Source organism: Pinus tabuliformis, chromosome 1_2 (genome assembly GCF_031772625.1).
Source record: "Pinus tabuliformis cultivar Carrire ecotype Pingquan chromosome 1_2, CPIR1, whole genome shotgun sequence".
In the NCBI taxonomy this organism is placed as follows: Eukaryota; Viridiplantae; Streptophyta; class Pinopsida; order Pinales; family Pinaceae; genus Pinus; species Pinus tabuliformis.
This window is the reverse complement of record NC_142298.1, coordinates 701,068,951-701,090,395: the sequence shown is the minus strand read 5'-3', so window position 1 is coordinate 701,090,395 and position 21,445 is coordinate 701,068,951.

Genomic DNA, 21,445 nt, shown 5'->3' with positions numbered 1-21,445 from the left:
CATATGTAGCCCTTGATTTTGTATGCATACTTAAGAAAATTTCCTTCTTCTATTCATAAACTTTTCGTAAATCGCCTTAATTTATCATTAGATGGAATTTTCTTCCAAGTACATTGAAGTGTTTGATTGTAGTTGGTATTACCTTGCATAATTCATAAGGTGTCTTTGTGTTGTTTACTCCGATTTGTGACCTATTTATCAAGTAGACTAGCTTCCTTGAGCATTGCTCTTGCCACTTGTATTGTTATATTCTTTCTTTCAATAAATAGATTTTTTTGTGTCTTGGAAACAAATAGTTGTCTTCTTGAATCCCGGGATTTTGAAAATATCTATTAAACTTATTAGAGGTAAAATCACCTCCTTTGTTTTATATCAAACATTAGATTTTTAGATCAGTCATGTTTTCAACAAGAGCCTTAAATATCCTAAATCTCTTAAATGCTTCAAAATTTTCTCTAAGAAATGTGACCCATGTCATTGTTATGTAATCAACAATGAAAATTTTAAAACATCTCTCACCTTCTAAATTCTATATCTTAGTTGGGCTAAAAAGGTTTGTATGTGTAGGTTGCAACAACCTAGATGTGGAATACTATTTTTTTGAAGAAAATCCTGGTCTACTTCCCATGTTGACTTGGCTTACAAATATTGTTATTGGGTTTTGATAATGTTTGCATCTCTTATAGCCCGTGCTTTTCTTATTTTGATTAGATTATCAAATTTGATGTAACCGAGCCTCCTATTCCATCACCATCTCTCATATATTTTATCTACACAACACGTTTCTTCTTTTTCTCCATCAAGAATATACACATTGTCGGAAGTCATTTTTTCCCTTGCTACTAGTTTTCATGCTTATGCTTTTCTTATCTCACATCCTTTAGAGTGAAATATGAGATCATATCCTTAATAATACATTTGAATGACAATTAGGATAATTTTATTTATACCTTCAACATATAAAACATTCTTAGATTTATATTTTCCAATGTCAATACTAATTGTTCCTCTTCCAACTATCCTTTTTGATGCATTGTTTCCAAGTATTACTTATCATCCATCTTACTCTTTCAGATTAAGAAATTTACTTTGGTCTCTTTTCATGTGCCTTGAGCATCCACTATCAACATACCATTTTCTTTCTTGATTTTGAGCATACAATCCAATACCACATTCTTTCTGCTTCTCTGTCTTATTTTTCCATAATGGATATTGTTCCTTATGCTTGAGCATGCCATCTTCAATGTCTTTATTTACAGACCTTCTTCAACTATTTTTACAATCTCATGCTTTGTGCCCATAGTTACCACACTTATTTAATTAAACTTGATCTAATATAGAATAAAATGAGTTATGATTTCTAGGTGTATTTTCATTCAAAATTCTAGGATTTATCTTCACATAGTTAGTCCTTGAATTCTCATGGGATGATTTATTCTTATTTCTCATATTATCAACTCTATAATTTATTTCCTTATGACCAAAATTATTACAAGCATAGCAATAACCCAAGAAAATACTTTGGTACTTGGAAGGGATGAATCTCCTTGAGGAAAGAGGCATTATAATCCACTTTTTTTATTGAAGGAAAATTTCGGTCTTTGCTGCTTCTTCACTATGTTTATGAAGTTGTTGATAAGATCATGGTTTTTTTGAATTGTAATTTTATTATTAATTGCATTACTAAAGATATTATATTTCGCTTTGCATCCTTTTTATAATGTCTTTGAGATTCACTCCCCCTTGGGGTTTCCATAAATACCTTTATAATAACCAATACTTATATTGATTAAAGGTAACATATGGCTATTGAGAATATGATCTAACATTTCAGTTTCTCTTAGAAAATTTGAAGTTAGGTTCAATTGAACAATCACCTTCTTTAGTTCCATTCTCAATGAAACAACTTTAGCTTCTACCTTTTCACAATGTGTTTCCTTTTATTTTACATGACTTGTCAATATTTCTTTTATTCTTTTTGTATATTCTAGTTCACTTTTTAGGAAATTAATTGACATTCCATCACAGCCTTCATTGTCATACTTCTACTACTATTCTTTCAATTGTTTCACCTTTTTCCTTAGATATTTTATTTCTTCCAAGGCACTTACAAGTTTTCCTTCAATATCTACCTCCCCTTAGCTTCAACTTTAGAATCTAGGATTTTTCTTTGATCGTTCTAATTAGTATCTTGATCATTCATAAGTATCAACATGACTTCTCCTCTTTCATAATCAAACACACATTCATCACTTTCATCAAATGAGTCAGAATTATCTTTGGAATAGAAACTCTTCCTTTTGTTACATACTTTCCTTTTATGATTAGGAGATCTGAATTTATCATTATAACTACTTTTATCATCACCATCATTTAATTTAGCATAGGGACCTTTAGATGCATAATGTCCTATTATACCATAGTTAGATAATTTGAGTTGAAGCTTACCTTTGAATTTTCCAGTCCCTCTTTCAACTTTCTCACAAATTGAGCTTCTTCCTCATCTGATTCATAATTGGAAACTTCGTGGGCCTTTTGAATTATTTTTCCCTTTTCTTCTTTGAATGTTTCTTCCTTTGAACCTAACTTCTCCTTGTTTGTTCTCATTTTATATGCAATAAGGATTCCATGTAGATCATCCATACATATTTTTTGAAGCTAGTTATCTCTTCAATGGCTTAGAATTTTGGATTGAATCTTGAGCGAAGAGATCTCAGTACTTTGTGCACAATTACATATTCCTCAGCTAGTTCATTGAGTCCTCTTATAGTATTAAATATGTCATCTACATGAAGAATGAAGCTTTTGAAAGTTTCATCTTCATCCATATTCAAACTTTCAAACTCTCCCCTATGAGTTTAAAGCTTTTCTCTTTTCGCCTTCTCATCTCCTTCATAGCTACTTTAAAGCTTGTCCCAAATCTCTTTTTCATATTTGTAGTGAATCACCTTGAAAAACTCTGTATTTATTAGACCACTTGAGACAAAATTATTTTCTTTTTCATTTTTTGTATATTTCTATTTACCACCTAGATTAGTTGGATCAGTTGTTATAACTTGATAACATTCTCAAAAATTTGCCAAATTCCAGTTTTTAAAGACATAATATAGGTACCCATCCTTACCTTAGAAAAGGCATAGTTTGTGCCATAAAATAGGGGAACTTTGCATGAGGAAGAACCATTGTGGTTGGCCATGATCCCTTGTGATCTCCCTTGTAGTGGTTAAATTGTGTATGAAGGAACCTTACTCTGATACCAATTTTTGGTTTATAATTATGCTAAGAAATTTGGGGGGGGGGGGGGGTGTGGGGGGGTGGGGGCGATGAATAAATACAATGACCAACTTTAAAAATTAAATAATCCATACCTTCTAAAACATCAATCATACAAGCAACACATGAGAATGCTAGATATACATAGAAACCATTAAAGGGAGAAAACAACAAAGGTTATGTGTAAGAATATTCTTGTAGGAACTAACCTACTATTACATAAATTTACTGACACCAACCAAAAGGAGAAATCCTTGCCCTGATTTTATAGGAACCAGCCTGAAGGAAACACATATCTCCTAATTTTACACTTGCCCCCTGATTTGCAATGACTCTATGTTTTGTTCTACCTTGTTCTTCTCAATTGTACACTCTGCTATCTGTTTTACAGTTCTACACACATATTCATCTTTGATCTTATTAACTATCCATACTTCTCTATGCTCTATACAATTTTGATTTATTACTACTCCTCTCACTTATTCAACACTCTATTATGGTATCTATCTCTCCTTTTGATCTACTACAACTCTCTTAGTCTAAATTGTTTTGGCTATTCTCCCAAGTGTTTAATCTCTTCATGTATACATGTTTTAGCAGTATTTTGCATTGTTTTTCTCTACATTTGTAGATTATGGCCTCTCTTTACCATGGGTATTGCTCCATGGTTGTGACCCATGCTATCGTGGGTTGATTGAGTTACGCTACTCCTCTTATGCAACAACCTATTAGGTTCCTTTCTTTTCTCGTGACACCAATATCATTAACTATATAGTGTAGCTCAAACGATAGATCTATTATGTCTAAAACTTGACCGATTGTGCACTTCACATATTCCCATGTCGGTCATTGCAGGCTTATCATACTAGGACCTAGGTTCATCGAAACCTTCTATTATTTGTGCCTCTTGATGCAATGATGTTTAGCTCTCAGAACCTTCTCCTTAACACTTTATGAATATGGTTTGTGATTGTATCGTAACATACCAAACACCAAATATCCTTCCAAGCTATCAACTCTAAGTGGTAAATGAATTTTCATTCATGACTGTGGACTTTGATAACTTCCTAGTATCCATATCATATATTGCTTTTATTCATTTTATGCAAGTTCTAGCAGCCATGAACTTAGGATGTGACCTTGGTCTTATCTCTATACTAGTCTAGTATACTCCAGTTGTAAACATCCCAGGATTGGTAGATAGAACTTCAAGTAACGAACTTCTTCAACATTGACAATAATTGTTGGAAATTTTCCTATGATAATGGGACTCCTCATACTATACTGCTTTAATCCCTATTTATTTTTACCTCTTAATATTCTGGTAGCTTAATATGGGCCCACAAGCGATGAGCCCTGGTTTTTCACTTTTACAGCCAAAACATAATACATGAGAAAACTTCACCAAACATGATCTTAGTGCAAGTCTTGAGATATATAAGTCTTCCAAAACAATCTGCCATGGACCAATGAAGGTTTTCCATGTATTCCTTCTTCCATGTCATCTGTCACATCATTTTTTCCACATCATACCGGATATCAACCTTATTGTTTATATACAAAATTCAACTCTGATGCTTAGTGCTCTGGTATGGGACCCACCATTTCCACATCACCTACCATGTCATTTGTTGCAACCAATTAGAGAATTCCACATGTTTAAGTTTTGATATGTACCTCCCATGTGTCACCTACCACTCATCCAATCAACTAGCCACAAAGGTCATTTCTTCCTACCATGTATCACTCCCTGCTACTACCACATCATCAGATATACCATATGTTGTCCACATGGTACCACATCATAACACTTCCACATCATACCAGATATCAAATCAAGCACATTCCTTTCTTCAGGCACCGTGCATGTGTGAACCTGATATTGATTTGGGTTATTGCATTGAGGTTTCCTCAACCATTGGATCTGTCGCATGCACAAGTGCACTTTAAAATATGTACATGTTGTGAGTACATTGTAATATGGGCTATTGGACTGAATTTTTCTCCATCATTGGATCCATTCCATGCATAAGTGCACTTTAAGCTTTGCATATATTGTGAACCTGATACAAATCTAAACCATTGATTTGCATGTCTAAAACAAATCTAGCCATTGAACTTCTCAAGTTCAATCATTGTCAAAACACCAAGTTTTTGTCTGTGAGTCTCCAATTTCATTCAATGTTTGCATCCAATCAACTAGCCAAAAACGTCATTTCTTTCTACCATGTATCACTCCCTGCTACTACCACATCATCAGATATACCACATGTTGTCCACATGGTACCACGTCATAACACTTCCACATCATATCAGATATCAAATCAAGTGCATTCCTTTCTTCAAGCACCATGCATGTGTGAGCCCGATATCGATTTGGGTTATTGGATTGAGGTGTCCTCAACCATTGGATCCATCGCATGCACAAGTGCAATTTAAAATCTGTACATGTTGTGAGTACATTGTAATATGGGATATTGGATTTATTTTTTCTCCATCGTTGGATCAATTTCATGCACAAGTGCACTTTAAGCTTTGCATATATTGTGAACCTGATACAAATCTAAACCATTGATTTACATGTCCAAAATAAATCTAGCCATTGAACTTCTCAAGGTCAATCATTGTCAAAACACTAAGTTTTTGTCCGTGAGACTCCAATTTTCATTCAATGTTTGCATGAGTCTTCTATGAAAATTCTCCCAACATCCTACTCAACCTTTTGTTTCTCAACCCACTACTATGTGAACTTGGTCTAACTCCCCCCGATTTCGACATCAATGACACTAAATAACTTGACATCAATGAAAATGTGCATGCCAAAAAATTTCATGATTAATATGTGAAGATTAGTGAGCACTCTTTAGATCTCAAAAATTGTTTCTAAATTAGGATAAATTCAAGTTCAAGTGAAGAAAAAAATATCTTAGTTGATGGGTGACAAGGAAAACACGTTGCGGGTTGCTAAAAACAATAATTTCAAACCAATTTTTTATTATCTAATTGGGAGCGGATTCATCCTCAATTATAATATAATCTCTCATCAAAGTATGACTTAATGAACTCAACTTTTTCAAAGATTAATCATCAGGTTGAAAAGAATACACTCCTACCAACATTACATTAGCTTTACATGACAAGGTACCTAAAGTGATAGTAGTTTTCCAATATAGCATTCTTGCAAGGATTTCAAGAACCTACTCAATCTTGTATTAAAGTTATGTAGTAAGAATGACAGTTGAAACATGGAAAATTTTATGGAAATTTATCATAAAGTGTAGAAACCTTGGCAAACATTATCAGTCCCTAATATGCATATTGTAAATTATCTAGCAACTTTTTTTGTAAAAATATTCAAGTTTATTATAATTTTGTATGGTCTTTATAACATTTCAATGTTTTTTAGGTTAAAATTATTTTTTCCCATAAAATTTGGGAGAATTATTTTTACAATAAATGGAAATTGGTGAATCTTTTATTTAGGAAAAACATGGAAAATTAGCCCATGTACGAAATTTAGCCCCTAAAGTTTTCCTTGAGTTGAAAACAAAGCTTCTTCTCTGAAAATAAATTCATTGCATTTGAAGGATGTGAGAAAGAAATGAAAATTTTGGATTTAATCCACTAACGACACTATGATGCCATGACTTAATGCAGCCACATTCATAATCAAATTCAAAATTGGATTTACATCACTATGCACTTGACAACACTAGGTGTTTGTAACTAATGAAATAATATGATCAAGTGGTGACAAATGTGAAATAAATTCCTCGAATTTAGGCTCCACATATATTGTCCATGCATAATCAATCTCATGATCTAATTCATCTCCTGGCCTATAAAAAATTCCAAGAAACACATATGCCTCAAACTCCATGTCTCAATTGTTTTCTTTCTCGTGAACTACTACCTCATGATCAACAAAAAAAAGTGATGGAGGACACAACTTCACCTAAATGAAATTTTTTCTACAAGTTCCAAATATTCAATAGGGATGTATAATAAAATAGCTAGAAACTCTTGGAATTTGGTTCCGACTCATACTTTTTAGAGTGAATTGTCATCTATTATTTAAAAAAAGGGGTGTCCATACTGCTTCAATCCCTAGATCACTTTTAGACTGACAATTAAATTCTCAATTATCTCATCTCTTGTGAATTCCATATTCAACCTCATAAAGGCAATGTGATAGGGGAAAGAATTCCTACTCATGGTCTTGGACCTGGTGAGAGGGAAGCATTACTAAAATCACAAGGGTTTTCTCTCATCACTCCTCCGTACTACTAATTCAAATTGGCACCTTTTGAATCAAATATGCAATCAATGTGAAATATGATTGCACCAATGATTGTTGTGGAAATTGGAAAATTACGTTTAGTCTTGAGAAGATAAACAACCTTCCAGGGACAAGGCATTACAATTTTGTAACAATTTTTTTTGCATATATCTTCATTTGAGCAATTTCATTCTAAAATTGATAGAAAACAAGGGAAATTCCATGAATGTCAAGTTTTGATATGACAAATAGCAAATATTATTGACACAAATATGGTGACTTTGCAAGTTAAATTGTGCTCATTTAGGGCTTTACCATAGTATTTCCTTGATCATTAGTTATTTTAATGACATAAGCCTTAATGGATTGAGCTTGCGATGTTAATTCCTACTCATTGTGATTTTCCTCTAATCTCAACAAACACCTCAAATTTGTGGGGAAAGTATTCTTAGAGAAACTAGAAATCATGATATCATTGGGAAATATTTGTTGTGGAATTTTATGAAGAATCCTCACAAATCCAAAAGTGAAATCATAAATTTATTTTTTCCGCTTTATGTGGAGGTCAAACAACTTCACTAAACTAGCATAAATCCATGTAACTCCAATTCTACAAAGGGATAAGAGGGATCAAATATCTCAAGATGCAAACCTATTTTTGAGCACAAAACTTGAAGAAAGGTTTGCACCTCGAGAGATTTGATTACTGTGAACCCTTGGTAAATTTGGAACATTAAAATGTTAATACATGCCCCCTTATATTCGGAAGTAGAAAACATACATTCGTTTTTTTTATTAATATTTTTTTGCATGTACATGCCTATATATATATATATATATATATATATATATATATATATATATATATATATATATATATATATATATATATATATATATATATATATATATATATATATATATATATATATTCAAAGTCAGATGATTGAGAGGTTGTCATCAATGTCAAGCCAAGTTGGCTAAGCAAGGAGCCAATGTGTTGAAGTTTCAAGGTCAAAAGCAAGAAAATACCCAAGGAAGAGAATCCCTAAGAATCCCTAATATGCAACAAGAAATCCCTAAAAGAAGAAGCCCTATGAAAGATAGAGGAAGATATTTGGGATATTCAAGAAATAGGTGGTCAAATTCAAGGAAAATGCAGAGGATTTAAGCCCTTGATGAGTTCTTTCCAGTGGTAGGTGGCGCACCACCTAGTTCTTCGCATGTGAAGAAATGTTATTTTTGAAAATAAACAAGTCGATTTGGCATCCCTCCTAATGTCACCCCCTTATACAATTTTAAATTTAGAACAAATCTTCAAAGTGATATAGGTCATCTCCCATAAGAAATAAATTCTAAAATGAATCTTATTGAAATATAGATTAACCCCCTTTTAGGTCCTTGTCCCCTATATATAGGCACACATAGAGGCCGTTCTTGAAAGTATGTAACTCATGTAAGGAAGACATAGTACCTCTAAGATACACATAGGAGATCTGAGGTAGACTAAGGTGAATTTTTATTCAGGAAGAGAAAAAAAAACTAATGCATTCTCTTGAGTTTTATTTGTGTCTTTATGTTGGTTTTTCTGAGGCAGGCCTGGGGTATCTGTCGATTTTTTCCTAAAGAAACAACTGAGGATGAGTTGAGTTAAAAAACATTTTTGAGTTATCTTTGTTTGTGAAATTGTTGTAAAGTGTTATTTCTATGAATACTGCAAAGAAGTGTGAAGAGTGGAGATATCAAATTTGAGGCATGCACCACATTTTAAATTTGTTCTCATATCTATGCATGGTGGTGTGATTTTCTAGTTTCATGTGTTGAAAAATTATTTTTGGTATTTCCTCTATTGTCTAGTCCTTTACCAAAGTTATTTGCAAGCCCGGATCCTTAACACTTTAGCCCATACTTTACCCCATCCAAATTCGAAAGTGGTTTTTTGTTTGCTATTATATGGAGATATAGGCATGAAGTCTAGGAAGGAGCTAGGAGAGCTTCAAGAGGGAGTAGATAATTGTGCATTGGAGAAGATCTAAGGTTGTATTTCTGAGGTGGACTATATGAAAAAGGGTATAATTTGTTATGTTTAGAGTTGCATAGAGATATCCTAAATGATATCTAATAGCTCATTGTTTGGAGGTAGCTTAGAAGGAATAGAACTGTACAAAAAAGGATAGGGAAAGATGTTCCTTGATTGATTGGGTAATAGAAAAATCCATATTTTATTAGATATAGAGCAATGACGTGTTGCAAAACCAGTCTAAGGAGCCAAGTTAAGAAGTCAAACTAGTGACCTAAATCCTGTGGAAGAGAAGGAAGTTATAGTGCTTAGGCCATGTAGTTGTAATCAAAGTTGAGAGTGGAAATATGTTGATTACATGTTGAAGTGATAACTATTCAAGGAAAAAGTAATTGATGAAAAATCCAAAGTACAACTTGGAGTTGAGTTGGTGCTCAACTAGGGATTGAAGTCTCTTGTGGTTTGGTTCCCGTGAATTTTGTTGATTTGGTGCTCAGATAGGGGATTCATGTATTCTTTTGGTTCATAACCATGAATTCACTGAGTTGGTGATAAATTAGGGGATTTGTGTCTCTTGTAGCTTGGCTCCTACAAAAGTTTTAGTTGAACCTGATAAACTTGATTTTTCTCTTTCTATGAAAAGTTGAAAGTGATTTTCTCCCATTTATAAATCATTTGTGTTCAATCTCGAATGGTTAACGTTGTGATTTGTTGATGTTTTAAAATTGGTTAATTGAAAAAATATTGATTCACCGCCTGCCCCCCCCCCCTCCCCCATTTTAGTATTTCCAACAATTGGAATCAGAGCGGGTTCCTTTAGTCAATGCTTGACAACTAGAAGGAAGATCCCATAAGAGAATATGGAAAAGTCAAGAAATAAATCCTCCAAGCATTGAAAGGAAGTCTCGTCCAATGCTAAGTTGTCAAAATCTTCTAAAGTTATTGAAGAAAGTTTGCTTTTCTCAGATCCTTTGTTTGGATGGAAAAAAATATGATTTTTGGAGAGTCAAAATGAGGCACTATTTGATGAGCCTTGGTTGTGATATATGGGAATCAATTGTTACTGGAAGAAAAACTAAAGAGGATTCAAAAGAATACAATACAAAAGTTATGAAAGTGATATTGAGTAGTCTATCATATTTTGTAAAAATCAAGGTGGGTCAATGTTCTTCAACCAAAAGTCATTTGAAAAATCTACAAAAGCTATATGCATAGGAATCTGTCCTTGTGACTGTTGAGCCTGAGCCCGAGTATGTGGAACAAGAACACAAAAAATGATTAAGAACCAAAGAAGATAAATGAAGGAAAAATTAAAAACACCAAAAGCATGGAAGAATATGAAGATGAAGAAGGTTCTAAAGTAGAGGTTGAAGTTGAACTTGAAGAAAATATTGTGTCTACTCTAAAAGAAATAAGTAGATTAAGAAAATAAAATAAATAACCTGAAGAGAAGAATTGTGACCTTGATGGTACAAAGGAAGAATTTTTCCTCCTAGGACTCTAAGTAGAGGAAGCAAAAAATAGAGAAGAACTTTTGACAAGCCATCTTAAGGAAATATCTAACGATTTTAACACGCTTAAAGAAAAATTTGGTAAACAATCATAAAGCATAATTTTGTCAACAATAATATGAAGGGTTCTCAATCATTAGATGACATTATCAACTGTCAGAGATCACCATTTGACAAAACGAGACTTGGTTATACAGGTGAATATTCATGAAAAAAATATACAAGCTCCAAATCCCCAAAGTTTAAATTTGAAGTAAATCCTAAAAGCAAAGTCATTGTCCTTCAAAGGCCCAATCACGATGAAAGCCAAAAGAATGTTGCAAGTGCTATCTTTTCAAGAATTTATGTTGATGTCCTCAATAAATCTTCTCTCAATCCAAGTAACGGTGAAAATCAATTAAGGATTGAACGTCCTCCAAGGAAATTCAATTTGAAGAAACCATCAAGGGAAGTATTCTCATCCAGGTATCAAACCATATTCTTTGGACATTGGTTTTCATGTACTAATTTTGGGCATAAGAAAATATATTGTAGGGCCTATACCAAGAATGATTATAGAAAAAAATCCCTTATCAGCCTTCCAAAAATTAGTTGCAAGCTATCAAACTAGAACATCTATTGGCTACAAAAATGTTATGATTCATTCTCTCCCTTATTCATGTACAATATAGAATGAAAAAAATGTAAAAATCTTGGAAACATAGCATTTGATTGTATAAGAAGCATGATATGGTCTCCTAAGCAATTTAAAGAAGAAAATATTCCTGCTAGACATAGAGGAAATTCCACCAAAGTTTGGAGGAGACAAAAAGAAGAGCCAAAGATATAAGAACATGAATTGGTCTTGTGTTCTTGATGCACAAATTGTTAAATCATATTCAAGGTTGATTCCTCCAAGGAAAATATGATCGGGCTATGCAAAGTTGCAAGAAGTATAGAAGCAAGTAAAATCCTTATGAAGATCATTGAAGTCTTCATTGAATCCACCACAAAACTATGAAGATAAGTACAAGAAAAATATGATCTAGCTTGTAAGATGATTCAAGCCCATGTAATTTAAGTGGAAGGTTTCATCTTTGAACAAATAACAAGGGAAGAAACTCTTATAAAGGTTCTGTTAGTGTTGGTCTTGAAAGCCCTCCATCAGTGATCAAAACTCTTTGCATTTTCATTAGTAGGTGTCTCATCAGTGTCAAAGTTTGCATCCCGTTAGGCATGCCATAACCCTGATGGAGGAGCTGGTCTATTATGCCCCTATTGGCTTTGCTGAATCTGGTCATATCAGTCATTAAGCATTTCAAAATTTGTCTTGTTAGGACTTGAGGTCAAAGTCCTAGGTCTAGGGTTTTGGTCATTTATCTTTGCAAGGTCATGTCTTTGAAAATCCTTGAGTGCCCAGCAAGCCAGAGGGAGGATTGTAAACATGTTTCTTTGATATTTTCATCATGTACAATTCATTTTTAACCTTGGATTTAAAAACTCTGTCTTTAAAGCCAAGGTCATGTTAAATTTTTGTAAAAAGAATGAAATTCCAAAAAGTCTTCAAAAAGGCAGCAATAACCCTGGTCCCCTTGCCAAAGTCCCTCAGATGATCTACCTGCAAAAAAGAATCAAGTCAAAGCACTCAAAAAGTCAAATTCAGGATAAAGGAAACCAAAAAATCAGTGTTTTAAAAAGTGTCAAAAATAAACTTTATAAAGTGGGTTTATGGATGAAATATTTTCAAATGGAGTCTATAAAGGTTCTACTTCCCTCCTTTTACTCTCATTGTGCATCCCAACGCTTGGAAGAGAAGTTTGAGAGAGTGATTGGAGAGAGGAGCGAAACTGCAGCGATTTCAGGTAGCTGAGTGGTGTGCGATCCGTTGAAGGAGGTGCGCGACCTGTTGGGTGGTGCGCGACCCTTCCAGAACCCCTCCGCAGTGCAAAATTACTACGGGCGCGACCCGTTGGGAGGTGCGCGACCCGTTGGGAGGCCTGCACGACCCGTTGAACCGTTTGCCTCCAAACTGCAACAGAATTCCTCAATCTCCCTTCAACTCATCTCAATTGGTCGAGGTAGGCTCTTTACACATGGTTTTTGAGATTGGTGATGGATGTAAGCCTTCATGCTATGATTTTAACCTCAAAACTTGCAAATGAATAGATTTATATGGCTGCAATGTTCATGACCAAATTGTGCTAGGGTTTATGGTGTTTCAAGCTGTTTTTCCCTCTGATTGGTTTCCTTCCCTTCCCTTTTGCCCACACTCATATGTACATTTCTTTTCCCATGATTATTTTATAAATGAAATACAAATCCCCTTCCCATCCCTAAATCACTAAAACTGAAAACCCTACCCCTCTCCCAAAGCATAAAAAACAAAACAAAGTGAAAACCCTAATTCCCCTCTACCATATGCATATGCAAGGTAACAAAAGCTGTTGGTAAAATGTAAACATGTTTGGTATATGGTTTCCCTTTTGAACATGTATGCATATATTCCCATGTTCACTTTTATGCATGTTTTTCCCATATGCAATAATCTTTGCCAATGATTTCCCTATTACAAATATGTGTTCCTATATGAATATGATTTGCAAAATTTCCCTTAAAAACTCCCTATTATTTTTATATATTCCCATTCCTGGTTAAACAGTTCCCTCCCCTAACCTTTCCCTCATGTTTGGTTCCCCTTGAAACAGCATAGATTTCAGCACTTTTTGCAGGCAGAGACAGCAGTTCAGTTTGTCCACTTTGCTCCAAAACCATGTCGGAAACCGAAACTTATGAGCAAAGTGATGACCATTCATCATCTACAGAGGTTGAGGAACAGAGGAGGCCTCGTAGAGGGGGTAAGGGAGGACATCATAAGCGGGAGGAGCCTACTTCTTTGGCAGAATTACAGGCCTGTCCTTTGGCAGTGAATTGCTTCCAGTACATGTCTTGCTATCAGTTTTGTGAGAGGATCTCTCGGATTCAGCATCATAGAGAGTTGGCCCACTTGTTTGTCTTACACCTCCATGATGGACATGTCACTCTGGCAGGGGTGAACTTCACATTGACACCTGAAGTGATCTCACAGGCTACAGGGATACCAAATGTGGGTGAGGTGTGGCCTAAGCGCAGGTTGCTTGATTTTGTTCACTTTGAGCCCTATGTCCGGCCATCATTTGTGAGACTTTTGACGGGTGTTTTCCCATTCAGATTTCTCCGGAGCGAGTATGCTCCCCTCATGAGGCTTATTATGCATTATTTTACCTGTGAGGGCAGATTTTCACAGGTGTATTCATATCACATTCGCCTTTTGATGCATTTCACCTGAGTGAGGATGATGAACATCCCGGTTTTCTTGTTTCATAACATTCAGAGGATGGTGCCCATGTTGCAGAGGAAGACCCCGGCCCAGCAGTACAGGAGCCTTTGCCATTATGGTTTGATTCAGCTCATAGTCTCCTATCAGTTAACTCAGCAGGGCATCTCATGGGAGGAGTTCATCTCCCGTGAGTTTTTCACAGTGCCACATCAGCCACATCAGGAGGTCATTCATGAGGAGGGAGGACCATCTCAGCAGCCTGATGCTCCCGTCACCCGACATGTTAGCTCCACTCCTTTGATCACTTATCAGAAAGGCCCAAGGGCCTTATTTGCAGCAGCTAGGCGAGTACTATCTCCACAGCAGGTGGAAGGGGTCTCGCCTTCATCTTCAGCTCAGCGAGTGTTATCTCCACATCAGGTGGAAGGGGCCTCGCTTTCTTCACCAGCACAGGTACTGCAGAGGGGAAAAGAGCCCATGATTCATGAGGATCCGGTGATTGATCTCGAGGTCAGTTCTCCTAGCCAAGAGGCGAAGGAGATCATTCAACATCTTAGGGCTGAAAATGATGTTTTACAGAGGAGACTTGAGGGTGCCCAATGGACCATCACCTACCTGGAGCAGCGGAACACACAGCTAGAGGAGGAGAAGGCACTTGATGAGCTATGGAGGATTCGTAGCGACCGAGTCTTAAACCGTAGGAGGCCCGGTGATCCATTGCCTGCTGACCGAGAGTCACTGCTCATTCAGGAGAATGCCCACTTGGAGAGGCTATTGGCTAAGGCCAACCAAGAGAAAAAGTTGTTGAGAAACATGAAGAATCACTATTGGGCAAGAATGCATGTATGCAAAGCCAAGATGAAAATGTTCCAAAGGAGGTTGTCCGAGGCTCTTAGGCGGAGGAAGAGGACCAATCCACTCCGTATCTTGGATGAGGCATCCCTCAAAGATCATGGCACTCACTAGCATCAGCTACAGCACAAATCCCAAATTTTTTGAGAATTTTGGGTAATTTTGGTATTTTTGGGAAATTTACAGGTTTTGGCTTCTCAACGGGTCTCACCCCCGGTGAGACCCTTTGTCATCGTAGCTCTGTTTTGCAAAAACTCAACATTTCTAGATTTTTCATGCAAAGTTACACATGCCTATGGATGGACTTGAGTTTTTATGGGGATTTGGGCCTCCAAAAGGTCAAAATACAGGCAAAATTTGACTTTCTGCCCCTTTTTTGAGTTGCAGAAGCAGTCTTGGGAGAATTGACTTTTGACTGGGCAAATGACATCCAAATCCAAACATTCCAGTTGGGTTGGAAAGTAGACTCAGAGACCTTTCGAACGAGCTATTCTGCACCTCATTCTGACACCGGGAAGGCCTCCAAACAGAGCTCCAAAGTGCGCGACCCGTTGAGGAAATGTGCGCGACCCGTTGAGGAAATTGTGCCAGATTTGACCAGTTCAGCCCAGAAAACGCAGTTTGGCTTCAGTTTGACTTTTTGAGGTGGATGGTGGTCCTCTTGGATGTAATTGTGACATTTTTTGGATATTTTTACTCTTGTTTAACTCTTCTATAAGATTTTTGCATGTAAAGGGTAAAAATTGAATGTATGAACTCGTTTCCAAGTTTATAGAGGCAAGTTGTTTTGACTGCCTATTTTCTAGTGCTTAGTTTAGAAGTGGTTCAAACAGCTCCTAGGATAGTGAGCTCGACCCATGGAGGCAGGGAAAGAGGTTAGATCATCTATATTATGTACTTTCTTGCTCATTTTCATGGTTGGACTCTTGAGGGAGAAGCTATCATTGTATTATCACTTGTATCTCTGCAATTTTTGGCTAAGGAAGACCAGGGTTTTGCAGTCATCTTTGGGATTCTTGTGGACTCATGTGTTGATGGTGTGTTTCTCCATGTTATTGTAAGCTTTGTTATGTGATTAATTTCCTTTCTATTCTGCTGCATATTAAACAAATGAAGTGTTAAAGTAAGAATTCATGCTTGCCATGCTCTGCTTTTAAATTTGTTTAATTTCTATGTTTTCTACTGTCTAAAGAGAATTCAAATTCATTGTTTGCTCTCTTTAGCCTTCTTATCTTTCTTCCTAATCATCCATTTCAGCTAAAGACATCAATACAGGCTCCTACCTCGCCCCAAAGACCCCCTTGCAGAAACTGTGTCCAATCCCCGCACCCTAAATTGCAGCTCCTCAATTTGCCACCAAAAACCCCAAAAACCCCCAAATCAACCTTCAAATCAGTTTACTAGCCTAATATCAGTGTTACCGTGTTAGTCATCTCATCCCATTGAAGATCTATCGAGATTGACCGGAGAGAGCCTTCTCCTGCCCCGTAGGGCTAGCTACGAGGCTGAATGGTTTGATGTAGCTTTGAGGTTTGCCTTTCTCAGCCTGAGGTGAAATTTCAAGTGCTAAAATACTGGCGACCATACTGGGAAAAACATCTAATCCTTTGCTCATTGACGTGTTATTTCATAGGTCTTAGACGGAGCCTGAAGTTACGCCAGGTAGCCTTCGAAAACACTCTTGTTTTACATCAGCATAAGTAGATAAACGCTGCTTCAGTCAATCTCCGTGAGCTTGTGAACATAGCGCTTCTTTGACATCATATCCCCGTGTATTTTTTAACTCTGAGCCATGGATGATAGGTTGAGAGTTTTCACAGGCTGAATGCTTTTTCTTTCCTAGTCATTTTGAGAAAACAAGCTGGCTACAGATCCTAGACCCATTTTCAGATCTCATTCATGCCCAGCTATTTTTGATTATCTTGAAGATTTAGATTTTGACGAAAGCTTTGAGTTGTCTCTGTTTAAAGCTAAGTCTGAAAGTGCGCTCGATTCTCTAGTTCTTGACCCTGATTTTGCAGTTGTTGTTGAGTTTGAGAGACATAATAAATTGGTTGAAAATTTCATCTTAAGACATCTTCAGTCAAGTGTTCAAGCTACTACCCTTGCTGATTTTGTTGAGAGTATCTCTGATCACATTGGATCTACTATCACGGCTCACGAAGAATCTTACCCTCCTTATGTTTCAGTTTCACCTATAATCACCTATCCTGAATCAGCAGTTGGTTCTCCTCCTTCGTCTCCCACACCTCCGACTCCCCCAACTCCACAAACTACACCTCCTCTTATAATAATCCCTGCTATCACAGCTCCTCCACTTCATACTCATCCTACTCCCCCTCCGAGAGCAATGGCTGCCCGGTTTGCCCCATTGGTTTTACCTACAAATCTTCATGATATGCCAGTTGATTACCAAAGTAAAATCCCCATGTTTGATGGCACTCCACAAAGTATTACAGCTCAGCAACATATCGACAAGATGACCAAATTTTTCGATCTATATGAGTTAGATGAAGAAGATGTTACCATGTGGTTATTCATGCAAACATTTGCAGGAGAAGTTAGAAAATGGTTCAGAGGGTTGACAGCCAACAGCATCACTACTTTGGAAGCACTTCAGAATCAGTTTTTAGATCGGTGGGAAATCAGAAAGGATCCGCTTCAAATTAATGCCGAATACAACAACCTCAAGCGTAATCCGGGTGAGTCTATTCAAGATTACATAATCAAATTCAATACAGTTTATAATGCTATTCCCGATGATTTGAGGCCATCTAGAAAATCAACACTTCTTAAGTTCCCGGATGGTTTTGATCCGGAGATGGCTTATTCATTGAGAGACAGAGATCCACCTACATTGGAAGAAATGCAGAAAATTGCTGTCAGCGTTGAGGCAAATTTAAATGATAAAAGAGCAAGGATGAAGGCAGAAAAGCGAGTCACAATTAAGGAGGAAGCATCCACTTCAAATCAGTTACATCGTGATGTTGAACAGATAAAGAGGGCACTTGAAAAGATCACCCTTGACAAGCCGGAGCCTCAGATTCGTAATCCTAATTTCAGAGGTCAACAGCAGCAACAATATAGGATCAAGCAGCGCGAAACAAAGGCACAAGACACAGCAGTTCAGCAGCAAATGAAACCTCCTTTTCAGCAGAATTTTGTTAGCAAAGAATCTGAAGATGAAGGTGATAATGTTGGCGAGGAAAATCATTTCTTCACTCCTGATGATATGCCCACATATATTACGTAAGAAGATGAGTTGGTGAGTAATTCTGTCTTTCCTCAAGATGAGCATTATATTTTGTCAAATGATACAATACTTGAAGAAGAATCTGAAGAGTATCAAAGAGGCTACTTAAATGCTTTATCAGCTCAGCAAGGACAGCAAAGGCAATTGAGAAGCCGGGCTATTCCTATAAATCCCGTGCAGAAGAGGAAAGACATTGCAGCAAAGAATGATTCGGTTTCTTCAAAGGGTAAAGATATAGTCGGTCCATCAACAACTCAAACATTACCAGCAGCAAAGATTGACCAGCCATCAAATGCACCGAAGGATAAAGTTGAAAAAAGAGATAATCCGGCAAAAGAAGGTGAGAAGTTTCCAGTTTTCAGTTTGGAGAATGAGATTGCAAAGTTGAAGATATCTATTCCTTTAACGGAGGTCATGAAAAACACCACTTATCGAGGTCAAATTTCTAAGTTGCTGAATGTTGATCCAATGCTAGACATGGTGAATGTACAAGATGATCAGCCGGAGTTAATCTTTGGGCCAGCTTTGAATGGTGAGTCTCCTGAAAGTGATATTCCTCCATTTTATATCAGTTTGCGTTTGCATGAATTTGTGTTGCACAATGCCATGTTTGACTCGGGAGCTTCACATAATTTGATGCCAAAAACAATCATGGAGAAGCTGGGACTTGACATCACAAGAAAGTATCATGATCTGTATTCATTTGATTCCAGCCGGGTAAGATGTATTGGCTTGATCAAAGACTTAGTGGTGAGCCTAGATCAAATTCCAGCGAAGAATGTTTTGATGGATGTGGTGGTGGCAGATATTCCTCCACGGTTTGGCATGTTGTTGTCGAGGTCATGGGGAGCCAAACTCAAAGGTACAATTCAGCTTGATTTTTCATATGCTACAATTCCAGTTTTCGGTCAAATGAGGAAGTTATATCGGGAACAAAAGATGAAATACATGATCACTAGTAAGGAAAAGCCCGTAAATCATCCTGTAAATTATGTACAAACAGATTTAGAATCTTTTGTTTTGTTTGCGGAAAATTTCAATGAGGTAGATAGTCAGTTAGTTCAAGTAGAAGATATACCAGACATTTCAAAAAATTTCAGAGAAGTTTTGAGAAAGGAAAGTGAAGAAAGGTCTGCTGTCATAAGGCCAATTGCAGAAATAAATGGGCAGCAAGCAGAACATGAATCAAAATCAGATTTTCAGCACCTAGAAGATGATGAGGATGGTCTTTGGACCATGGATTTTGACGGTGCAGTAGGCAGCGATGGTGCTGGTATAGGTGTGTGGATCCGAAGCCCATTCTCAGCCCAAGATCAAGTTCCAAGCAAGGTACGAGTATGTTCTTATAAATTGGCATTTGATTGTTCAAATAATGAGGCGGAATATGAAGCTCTTATTGCTGGTCTGAAAATCCTTCGGAAGTTGAAGGCAAAGAAGATAGCGGTATATGGCGACTCCGAATTAGTTATCAAGCAAGTGAAAGGTGAATTTCAGGCCAAACATCCTCGCATGAGAGCATATAGGAATGCTGTTTTAGATATCTTGAAAAGATTTTCTGAACATACTTTGACATGTGTGCCCCGGATTCAAAATGGTGTTGTGGATGCATTGGCTAAGGCAGCAAGTAACCTGAAAATACCCATGAATTCCAGCAATAAGTTTGAGATATATGTGAAGCATAGTCCTACAGTTCCAGATAACCAAAGGTGTTGGCAAGTGTTCCAAGATGATGAAGAAATCAAAGATTTTCTGCAAGTTGAAGGTAAATTCGAAGACATTTCAATAGATACGGAAGCTGAAGGAGTGAATCAGATGGATGTGTTGCAGCTCAAGGACAATTACATTCCTAAAGGATTGATTCCTTTGGAAGAATTGTTTGATCAGGATGATGTGGCCCGCAAGCCAACTTTGAGGCCTACAGATGAAGGAGTTGAAGATGTGAACCTTGGGACAGCTGCAAATCCAAAGTTGGTGAAGCTTTCAAAAGCATTGCCGCTTAAGGTAAAGCAAGAGTATATCAGATTATTGTCTCTGTATTCTAATGTTTTTGCATGGGACTAATCAGATTTGAAAACTTATGACACAAGCATTATTCAGCATACTATCCCCATAAATCCAAATCAAAAGCCTTTCCGGCAAAAGTTGAGAAGAATTAATCCTAAATTGCTGCCATTGATTGAGAAGGAAGTCAATAGGTTGTATAAGTCTGGAATCATAGTGCCAATCCGGTTTTCCGATTGGATCTCAAATTTGGTGCCCGTGAGGAAGAAAACCGGTGAGATTCGCTTGTGTATAGACTTTAGAAATCTGAACAAGGTGTCATTAAAGGACAATTATCCGCTGCCCAAGATGGACCACATATTGCAGCGGGTTGTGGGGGCATCTAGGATGTCATTGCTTGATGGTTACTCCGGATATAATCAGATTTTGGTGCACGAAGATGACCGTGACAAGACAACATTTACTACTCCATGGGGTACATTCCATTATGCCAAGATGCCGTTTGGATTGAAGAATGCGGGTGCCACATTCCAGCGGGCAAAGGACATGGCCTTTGCAAACGAGAAGGATGTCTTTTTAGTTGTTTATCTTGATGATCTGACCGTGTTTTCTAAATCAGATGAAGAGCATTTGTTTCATTTGAGTAAGGTGTTTGAAAAGTGCAGAAAATATGGCATCTCATTGAATCCGAAAAAGAGTCTTTTTGCTATGAGCAAAGGCAAGCTGCTGGACCATATCATTTCTAAAGATGGCATCCGTATAGATCCTGCACGAGTAAAAGCAATTCAGCAAGTGGAGCAGCCCCGTAGCAAGAAAGAAATTCAGTCTTTCAATGGTAAATTGAATTTTCTGCGTCGTTTCATTCCCAATCTTGCTGAACATCTTAGAGAGATAACAAATATGCTGAAAAAGGACAGCGAGCTCAAATGGACCGAAGAGGCGGTGAAATCTTTTAATTTGA